Source organism: Patagioenas fasciata, chromosome Z, assembly GCF_037038585.1.
Source record: "Patagioenas fasciata isolate bPatFas1 chromosome Z, bPatFas1.hap1, whole genome shotgun sequence".
NCBI classification, from domain to species: Eukaryota; Metazoa; Chordata; class Aves; order Columbiformes; family Columbidae; genus Patagioenas; species Patagioenas fasciata.
In genome coordinates, this window is record NC_092560.1 from 76,982,373 (window position 1) to 76,992,940 (window position 10,568).

Genomic DNA, 10,568 nt, shown 5'->3' on the forward strand with positions numbered 1-10,568 from the left:
TAGCAACAGCAGAAGCTTTGAAAATGCAAACGCTGTCTTGGTGTCACACTAGAGGGTTACTGCCCTGTGAGCTGCAAGAGAGAGGGGACAAGAGCTGGCAAGATGGGGCAGGCCCTGCCTACGTGACTCTGTCCTTCACCGCTTTATCCAATTTCTTTCCTGAGTGGCACAAAGGATGAGACATCTGCTCCCTGCCCTGGGAAAACGGACTTGTCTGGGCTAAAAGATGACACCATCTCCTCTCCTGCTGCCTCCTCCCTGCTCCTCTGCTCTGGCAAGGCATCATCAGGGATCCCAGCAAATCTGGGCTGGGCTTTAACAAGATCTCACCCCCAGCACATCAGATGGTTGCTCCTGTGATGGGGAAGATCAGGCAGGGGGTAGGAGCTCTGCTCATCGTCCCTACAAACTCCTTACAGCACGCTCCAGATCCTCTTGTAGCTCAAATCACTGACAGCTATTCCTTGGGCTGTACTGAAGCAAAGCAGGACATCTAGAGGTCCACCTCATCACCCTCCTGCCCCAAGAGAGCATCACTTTATCCTAAGCAGCTCAAGACATATTTGCCCAACCAGTTCTTTAATATTTGTCCTTCAAACCACCCACAGTGGAGATTCGCTTGCTCCTAGTTCAGTGTGTCTCTGGGCTCAGCTTGCCTCCCTGTTAGAGACCTTTTAGGTGTTCCCCTGTCCTGAATGTCACCCCATTTCTTCTTGTCCAGACCGCTATGTGGACATGGATCATAGAGAGAGGGGCCAGGATTATTTCCTCTGTCTCCTTCCTGGAGTGCTGCTGCCCAGGCTGGATGCAGATCTCCAGCCAAGGCCACACTGGTGCTGGAAGAACATCATTCCCACAGCAGCAGCACGCACTGCACGTGGGCCAGGGGTTAGTACTGCTTGGGGCTTCACAGGCTGGTTTCTCATCCCCAGAGGAACCAGCAACATGGGAATCTGGGGTTACTTCTTTTATTTACACTAGATACCCCAGTGCCAGACTGGAGGGCAAATGAGCACCGTGGTGATGGATCTCAGCCCAGGCAGCAATGCCCTGCTGACAAGGAAAGATTTCCCCTAACAAGCACCCCAGGTATTTCACAAGGGAAATCAAAGTGCAATTGTCTGTTCTGCTGCCCAAGTGAGCATTGCAACGTTACTGCACAAACTGATTCTCACCTCCCAAAAAAGAGAATGGATGTACAAGAGTCCTCACCTTCACACTGGCACCTATATAGGTGCATTTGGGCAGCAGAGCAACTGAGTACTTAAGTGAAGCAACTGTGAAACTTTTGAGAATAAAAGTCTGTCCACAATACACTGATCTTCAGGCAGAACTCATCACAGGGATGAAAATATGCTTCTGAGCATCAGTTGGCAGCACCTGGGTTAACTGGAGCCTCCTGCATCAGCGTAGCCACCAGCAGAGAAATGCAGAGTTTGGAAGATTTGGAACAAACCAGAAGCAAAATGAAGAGAATAAAAAAGTTCTTTAATGGAGGATTTTTTAAATCTTATTTTGATTTGCCCCTTTTCCTGCTTGTTTAAATTTGAATGGAATAAAGTTGTCTTTTTCTTTTTCCCCCTCAATTCTACTCTAGTTTGCTCTTTTGAAATGGATGAAGTCCATCACAGGGGTTTCATAAAAGAGTTCCATCAAAATGCCTGCTGCTGCTCTCATTCAGCTGATGAATAAATTATAAGCACATTAGAATGCTATTTCAGCTGTGATTCCAGGGCCTGAGGAGGGTGATGGCTGTGACCTTATGCCTGTCAGACAGTGGTTTGCGTTTCCAAAGAGTTTGTGTAACTGACTGTTCAGGTCATCTTACACCTCTGTTCTGGGCTCAGCGCACAGAAATATCTGAACCAGTTTAACCTGCCAGCTACAGGGACAGTCGCCCATCTGCACACAGCAGCAGTGGCACTTGCTCTGGTCCTCAGAGGCTCTCAATCTGTTGAAGCCTGAAGTGACCATTGTCACCCACCAAGGCAGCAATTTGTGTGACATATTGCTTTATTGATGGGTATGTAACTGAGATATCCATAGTGCTTGGTCCCAGCAATAGTTTCTGTGTTGGGGACCAGTGTTTTAGGTTATTCTACCTGCACAAGAAATCCCTGTCCGAAGCATTACAGTGTGGCTGAGATGGGGTGGACATGCATGACCTGTTGCTGTAGGACAAGGAATTTTAAACTAAAAGAAGGGAGATTCAGGCTGGACATGTGGAAGAACTTTTTTTACAATGAAGGTGGTGAAGCACTGGAACAGGTTGCCCAGAAAGGTGGTGGATGCCACATCCCCGGAGATGGGGCCAGCCTGGATAGGGCTCTGAGCAACATGATCTAGCTGAAGATGTCCCTGCTCACTGCAGAGGGTTGGATTAGATGACCTTTGAAAGGTCCCTTCCAACCAAAACTATTCTATAATTCTGTAATTACTGGCACGAGCTAGTGTTGGATCCTGGGTGTGCTCAGGAAGAGGCACCAGCCCAGGTCAACGTCCCCAGTCCTTTACCTTCACTTCTGCTGCAGTGTCAGCTCCACAGGACTGTCCTGCCCCTAGTGGGTGGGCGTCCTGCTATAGAGTGAGTGTCCTGCCCTAGAGAGGGTGACTGTCAAGCAGGGACTCACAGCTGTCCCCGATCCTGGGGAAGAGCCGTCTGGAACAGGCAGGCACTAGCAGCAGGTAGAGGGAGCTGGGGTCCACAGACCAGCAGCCCAGTGGACTCCTGAGTGGGTTCATCGGACCCTGGTTTCACCCTCAGAACAGCCAGCTCCTTGTATTTGGGCAGAAGCCACAGTGAGAAGGGACAGCATTTTGTAGAAGTCAAGCAAAGGGGAGGATTAAGCTTTTCTTGGTTTCACATCACTCCTGGTTCAGGGGCTGGGTGCACATCAACACCATGATCTGTGTGGGGACAAGACCCTTCACTTCCAGCCCATTATCAGCCACTATCAGCTGAGCTTATGAATGTTCCCACTCGCTGCTGGACCTTCAGTGGTCACTGTGGGCTGGTCTCCAGCAGCAACACAGTCATCTTCTGCCAGTAGCTCCACTAAAAAGCTAGGCTTAGCTGAAGATGTCTAGCTGAAACTGATCACAAAGAAGAGTTTCCATTAGGAAATAGAGGGAGAGCCAAGTGAGTTGAGCTGGACCTTGTTTTACTGAGGCTGTATTTGGCCTTTTTGTGACCCTTCTCACAATAAATATGAACAGATTCAGAGGAAGGAAACCAAACTACAGCATAAGCACCAAGCCCCAGGCACAGGCAACAGGCTTGGTGGTTGAATGGTAAAAAGATTCCCTTGGGTAAGACAGCCCAGAGAGGGGTTGGGGCAGGAGATGTTCCCTTAAAGTCTCCACATCCATCTTTCTAAAAATGAGATGTTCTTCTGAAAAACTGTCTGCAGGGCTTACGTGGCAGATGCAAAGTCTCACTCCTCTGTATGCACAGGTAGGCTGGAAACCACACTGTGGTGCGTGTGAAGTAGCATTGGGAAGGGGAAGACCATTGCATTTGCCCTGCAAACTGCTCTGTGCACCTGTGCGTGGCGAGGACAAAGCTGAACTTTTCCTGCAGGAGTCTGAATCACCAGGAGGGTAATTAATGCAAATTTCCCAGACAGGTGAACAAGTCTGGAGAAGCCTCACTGCTTGGCCTGAACTTGCTGAGTGACACAGTTATCTCCACCCTTGGGCTTGCTGTCCCCTGGAAATTTGGGAAGAGCTTCTAAGGGGTCTGGGAAATAAAACAACCGAAAAACCACTGGCCTGGTCTCACAAACATTGTCTGTGTGGAAAAGTGGTGCTCATGTGTCCTCCTGGAGAAGGAAATCCATGGAGAGAGGAGTGCATCAATGCCAGCCCGCAGGGACGAGGACTCAGGAGGCAATAACTGGAGGCTGAATGTCCACCCCTTGGCCCTACCAGCTCCCCTGCACCCATGTCCCCTCCAGCCACCCTCTTGCTCAGTCCACACCCTGTTGCAGAGCTTGGGGCAACCCAAGTTATGTCCCTGCCCTGGTTTTGTGGCAGTGGCTGGAGGGCTCAGCCCTGCAAGAGGGTCCCTGGAGGACTTGTGGACAGGGTGGAGGGCGGCTGTGCCCTGTAGGTGCTGTGCCTCAATGCTATGCTGTGCCTCAGTGCTGTGCTGTGCCTCAATGCTGTGCTGTGCCTCAGTGCGGTGCTGTGCCTCAATGCTGTGCTGTGCCTCAGTGCGGTGCTGTGCCTCAATGCTGTGCTGTGCCTCAGTGCTGTGCTGTGCCTCAATGCTGTGCTGTGCCAACACCTCAGTCCCCATCCACAGCTGCCTGTAGAGCCAGGTGACTCTTCTCCAGACCTGTTCACCTGCTGGGAGATTTCCGTTAATTATGCACATCTCCATCCTGCAGGAAAGCCCCTGGCTGCACCAACTTGAAGCTATCAATGCATGGTGCACACCCCATATCCTTGTCCCATCTAGCACACTTCAGCATCCTCTGTCTGGCTTGTAGGATGGGTCATTCCCCTTCTCCAGACTTCAGCTGTCAATTGAAGGGCTGGCTGCATGTTTGCATCATGGCCAGTCCTCTCTGCAGGAGCATCAGCATTCTAAAGCTGGAGAAGGCTCTGATGCTGCCCCAAACTATCAGTTGTTGATTTTATCTCAAATGGGTTTGTTTTGTCTTCACATGGATGTCTGGAGGGTCTAGAATAGCAGGAGAAAGGGAGGCTAAGAGCCAACCGAAGACTTTGCATCTGGACTCTCATTTGCACAGTACTTCAAATTAAAATGTTCCTGTTCTGGTCTCTGGGGTGGGTGAGGGCAACACATTGGCTGGTGCTGCAGGGGCTGAACTGGCTGCAGCCTGGTCCTGTCTGGTCTGTGTTCTCCTTATCTGCAAGACAATCAAAGGACCTTGCCTTGCTCTTGCCCTGGGGAAGAAAAAAAAAACAGCTGAATGTTCTTGCCTGCTGTGAGGAAGGACCAAAAAGGGCAAGTTTTAGCTATTTTCCTCTTCCTGCTGCTCCTCTGGTGTGAGGGGGGGTAAGTGGGGCACAGCAGGGAAACCCTGTGGAGTGGAGGCCCGAAAGCATCTCCATCCACAGGGAAAACTGAGGAGCAGGGGCTGCAAAGTGGAAACCAGAGGAAGCAACGAGCACCTCACAGGGAGTGAATCCTCCTCTTTGCAAAGAGGCAACCAAAATACCGCAAAGGACACACAACTTGGTTAAAAGCTTTTCACCACCTCAAACGTGTTCTTCTCTCAGCATGCATCTTTAACATTGCGCTGATTTGGCTGAACTGAGGTAATTTTCCATTAGGTTGCTTAATTTTCTTGTTAGCATGGTCCTTTCTTTTTGAATGTAGTTTGAGAACATCATCCTGGGATAGAGTTAATGTTTTCCTCTGGTAACTCTTCAGTGTTGGGGACTCAGAATGAAAGAATGTCAGATTTCTGATGTTGATACTGATAGGGGAGCCAAGGTTGTCCCTCAATTTGTCATGTTTTGCTAAACATGTGCTCAGGTTCAAAAATGCAGACTTTTTTCCTAGAGTGAGACACACTTTCATTTACCTGATCACTTATGAGCAGAAGACATTAGAAGGAAGGGTTTAGTGACATCATGTGTAGCTTGTACTCTGAGAGTATAAAGTTGTTCTTTCCAGAGCCATTTCCAAGCTCGACTTGATCATATGGCATTTTTCTGTTTTTATTTTCATATATGTGAAAATATTGTCCCATTCATTCTGCTCTCCTACTCTCCTTTTTGTTTACACTCATCAACATGATGTCTTTCACATATATATGAAATATATAAACACATGTGCTTCTTTCACATCTACTTGCTGCCTAAAAATTTGTGAAAGCTGTCAAAGCATTTGATAAAAGAGCACAATGAAAATAACCTGCCGTTACTCTTAATATTCTGCTTATTAATGAATAATAGAAAACATTCAAGTAATATTTTATTTGGGGATCACAGGACACAGGACATGGGACTATATATAACCTGTGACATTCCTGGCTGCTTTCACCATTGGAGGTATTTCCAAAGGTTTGGCAAAGCGAGAGAAGTCAAAAGGTTTCTCACTTATTGACTGTATTTCACGGACATCTTGTTGGCGATGTGGCCAGCAGTGTTTTATGGACATTGAAGATGGCTGTAGAGTGAGACCCAAGACTTTGAGGCTCTCTACCAGCACTGACACTGGTTTCACAGGAGACACTTTGCGTACAGATAGTGCGACGGTCACACTGTGCAAAGCCCTTGGTGTGGAGATGGTATTCTTCCCACACAGTGGATGCCCAGTAATATGGGGATAATGGATGGCTCGAAGACTTGGAGGCTGTTTTGGGAGCATTTGACTGTCTCTTTTACTGAGGCAGAGGTGACAGCAGCCCAAAGTGTGGGAAGGTGCTACCACCTGTTGGGATGACTCTGAATCCAGCTTCTACCAGTGCTTTCACTGTTCAACTCTCAGGGCATCTTGATCATGAAGACTGTGAAGATATCACACATGCCATGCCCTGTTCACCACTTTGGAGCCTGACGCTGTGGGTAGGTCTGGGACAGCTGGGTTAGGCTGTGTCTGCTCAGAGTATGTATTAATTGATCAGAATATTTTCCCTTTCGATCTCGTTTTCCTGCATCACAGGAACGAAAAAGGAGATTTGGAAATTCTCACTGGCAGGTCAGGGGCTGGTCTCCCTCTGCCCTTATCTCATGGCCTTCAGGCTCAGTTTCTCAGCTCAAGAGACAGCTGCTGGTGCTCTATCAAGGCGCTGCAGTGAGTGATTCCCCCACCGTCACCCTATCTCCAGGGACCTGCCTACACAGGTCCTGCTGGCCACTATCTCCTTTCCCCACCTGCCGGGACACACGTGTCCCCCCACCCAGACCCTCTGCCTCCAGGAGATGCTCAGCAGATATTTTGGGGCAGATTTGGAAAAATAGGTAAAAATTTTATCATGACTGACACTGCATTTCAGTGCTGGGTGTTTCTATATTTTTAAATACAGAAATTGCCCCAAATGGCCTATCTAGCCTCTCTTTGTGAAAATCCACTCTTGGAAGGGCATAAGGACAAGTGACACTTCCCCAGAATATTTCCTTGACTTCTGACATTTTTTTGTGACTCAAATTCCCTGAGTCAGAGGTGTCTTTGTTTTTAATAGTCTTCAGATTTTTTTCCCATGAATTTGTTTAGTTATTTTTGAAACCAGGTAAATTTTAAGCATTTGCAACATCCTGTGACAAACAGCTGCCCAAGCTAATGAATTGTCTGGGTGCAGAATCATTTCCTTTGGTTTGTTTTGATCCTGTCACCTGCCAGTAGGTTTTTTTTGTTTTGGTTTGGTTTGGTTTTTGGTTGTTTGGTTGTTTTTTTGTTTGGTTGGTTGGTTTTGTTTTTTTTTTTTTTTTAATGCCCTCATCCTCATAGTAGAGAAGATTATGAGTGGTCTTGTCTATTCAACCAAGCCCTTTGTAATTTTGCAGGCTCTACCATAACCTTTCCCTTGGATGTCTTCTGTGGATAGAAGACTCCCAGCCTGCGCAACTGTTCCTCCTATGGACACAGAGACCATATGGTGTTCAGCTGAAGATGGTTTTCCTTTTGACTCCATCCCTTTCATAGTAAGCACCATGAGTCTCGGGTGCACCCCTCCAGATTGTTTAAGAGACAAGTCAAAGGAAAATGCCCCACAATGAGATGTCCACCATCTCCTAGGTGACTTCATATTGTCCCATGCCTGTATTTTGTTCCCTGGGTGCTGCTGCTGTCCCCACCCAGACTGCAAGACCTGCTGCCCGGGGGATCTGTCTCTTCATGTTTCCTCCTGCACTGTGCACAGAGGAGGCAGAGGAAACCCCAAACAACAGCAGAGTCATTCCTTCCCAGCATAAAACTTGGTTGAAGTAACCAGCCTGTTTCAGGAGAGAGGCTCATCACCCGAGGGGCAAGGTGGCCTTCTGCTCATGCCTTGGTAACCCACAGCATGGCAGTATGGGGTAGCATTCAGCTGGGAGTTTCAAGTGTGCCTGTTGCCCCTGGGTCTGGGCATTTGGGATTCTTGGAACCACCTGGATGTTAGATAGCACAAAGCTCTCAGCTCCCTCAGCAGCCTTCAGCACCTTCAGGAGGCAGCTGGCCTCACCCCGTCTTCCCCTGACTCATCTTGAGGAATGTCTCTCCTGAGTGTCTGTGCAAGGACAGGTAACTCCTACCCTTTGAGGTCAAACCAGGCTAAAGCAGCTTTGCCTAGATTCTCCAAAGCTGGTGTCCAGTTTTTGTTTTGGTGGAAGGACCCTCATGTGGACCTCAAAGAGATCTTCCCTGATGGGGAGGCCATCTGTGACCCCAGCCGATGACAGATCTGGCTCACAGAGCAGCCTTGCAGGGGCTGTAGGGGCCAGGGAAGAGGGGTTCATCCCAGCCCAAAGCTAGGGTGCTCCTCTCCATCCTTCCAGTCCCAAAGCACCCTGTGGAGTGAGGCTACACACTTGGGACTCATCCCTGTGGAGAAGAAGGCCCAGGAGAACAGCCTCAGCACTCACAGGGTAAGACTTTCACAAGATGTTCCTGGGGCGGCAGAGCTTTGAAGCTGGTTTCTAGTAGCAGCCTCTTGTGTGGAGTCTCAGGTGTCTAGTCATGGGGTTCAGCATGCCCCGCTATCTTCCCAGAGAAGGAAGACTTTGGTCTTTCTCCTCCTCCCAGCTGAGCTGCCTAATTCCACAAAACATCTATGAAACACCTACACTGTGGGGTGAAGCTGTCTCTGTGGTTTAAAAACCATGAACTAGGAGGAGTCTGGCAGAGACAGACAACACAGTTGCATGATCCCTGTTTCTGTGGGAAGTGAGAGCAAAATGGAGAACTGTGAGGGATTTTCTCAAATGCCCATGTCAGCTCTGACTCAGCTTTCCTGACCCCTGGTGTACCCTCCCACTGCTCTGCCTCAGTTTCCCCATCAGGTGAACAATAATGGACCGTATCTTGAAGAGTCATTGGGATGGAGGGGCCAGGACAAAGGAAAAAAGGGCCAGAGCTGTTGAATCTGAGCCAGGTTTCCCTGAAGATTTTAATTAATCAGGTAATCATCATCATCATCACCTCCGCTGACATTTGCCCAGCACCACACAGGTTGGGTTTGGCTGAAAAGGAGGGAGGGAGAGAGGGAACATGCATTGCCAGGCAGTTTGGCACTCGGAGGTTTAAGCCATGAATAAATAAACACCGCATTTGTATGTTCCTGGCTCTCTGCACTACATGTAGTCCCAGGAGCTCGCCCAGAGATTGCATATTGATTTTTTTTGGGGAAAACAGCACCATCGTGCTGCATGGAGGGCTGTTTTATGGGACTGACAAGACAAACCAGTTGCTGATAAAACATAGCATGATGGCAAGAGGAAAGGGAGCACAGATTTTCCCCTCTCTCAGTGCCTCCGATGTGATTTTTGGAGGCTGCAGGTTGTTCCTTACTATCAGAAAATAAAAAAGAAAAAGGTTTCTTCTCTTTGTTGCTATGTATAAAGCCCACAGCAACAGCTGGGAAATCAGATAAATTTACTCTCTTGCCTGTTGCAGGAAGCAAACAAAAGCATCTGGAAAATAAAAACAAGGGCACAAAACAATCCATGCAAAAAGCAAATTAGTGATTCAAAAGGAGGCAAAACACAGCAAGCACATCATGAAAGCATATCAACTTCCCATTAGTTGTCTTCTTGTAATTCAGGCAACCACAGTTTTGAGGCAAAGCTACCAGAACCACTGACTTCGGACAGCCAAAATCAGTCTCTCCCTCTCCACTCCTGACCTATACATATGGATGGGTGTAGTCCTCTTTGAATTTTTGACTTTTTAGGTTTTTTTTTTCCTAAGGCAGGGTGTATAGCACACCATCCCAGCATACAACCCACTGACGAGGGCTCTGGCTGTTGTACCACCCCATGAACCTCAGGTTTATCCCTGTAAAGCTCCAGAGCCACCCCTGCTGCTGGTGAGGGGGATGCAAAGTGGCTGCTCCATCCCCAAACAGACACGTGAAACTTAATGAACCAGGTGAGACTTCATGAAACATCACCCATGCAAGCAACAAGTGATGACTGAGGCTCATTTTAACCAATGTGATACTGCGTTTTGTTTAAAGCTTCAATGGCTAGAAGTATGTATTTTACCCCATTTCCTTGCCCTTATGAGGTGCCACACTTCTTGGTCATTGTGAAGATTGCTTGTTAGCCACGTGTTTCTGTGATGTGGCCATACTTCGGATGGGCGGCCAAATATTACGGGAGTGCTTTTTTGTGTCATTACCCCATGTACCAGATTATTTTTGTCAGGGAGTTATGAATGCCTCTATCATGTGTTAATACTTGAGAATCTGAAGCCCTTGAACGTATTAATACTTCAGAAACCAAAGGGAGGAATTATTTAATCTTACAATGAAATGCAGATTCTGCTGGGGCGGAGCAGAGCGCCCTCTCTGCAGAAGCAAGAAACCCCATCAAATCTGGGTAAGGCTGCTGGGAGGGATTGGACGGGCAATGAGAGTGCCACATCCCCACATGGCCAGACGGTGGTTTCT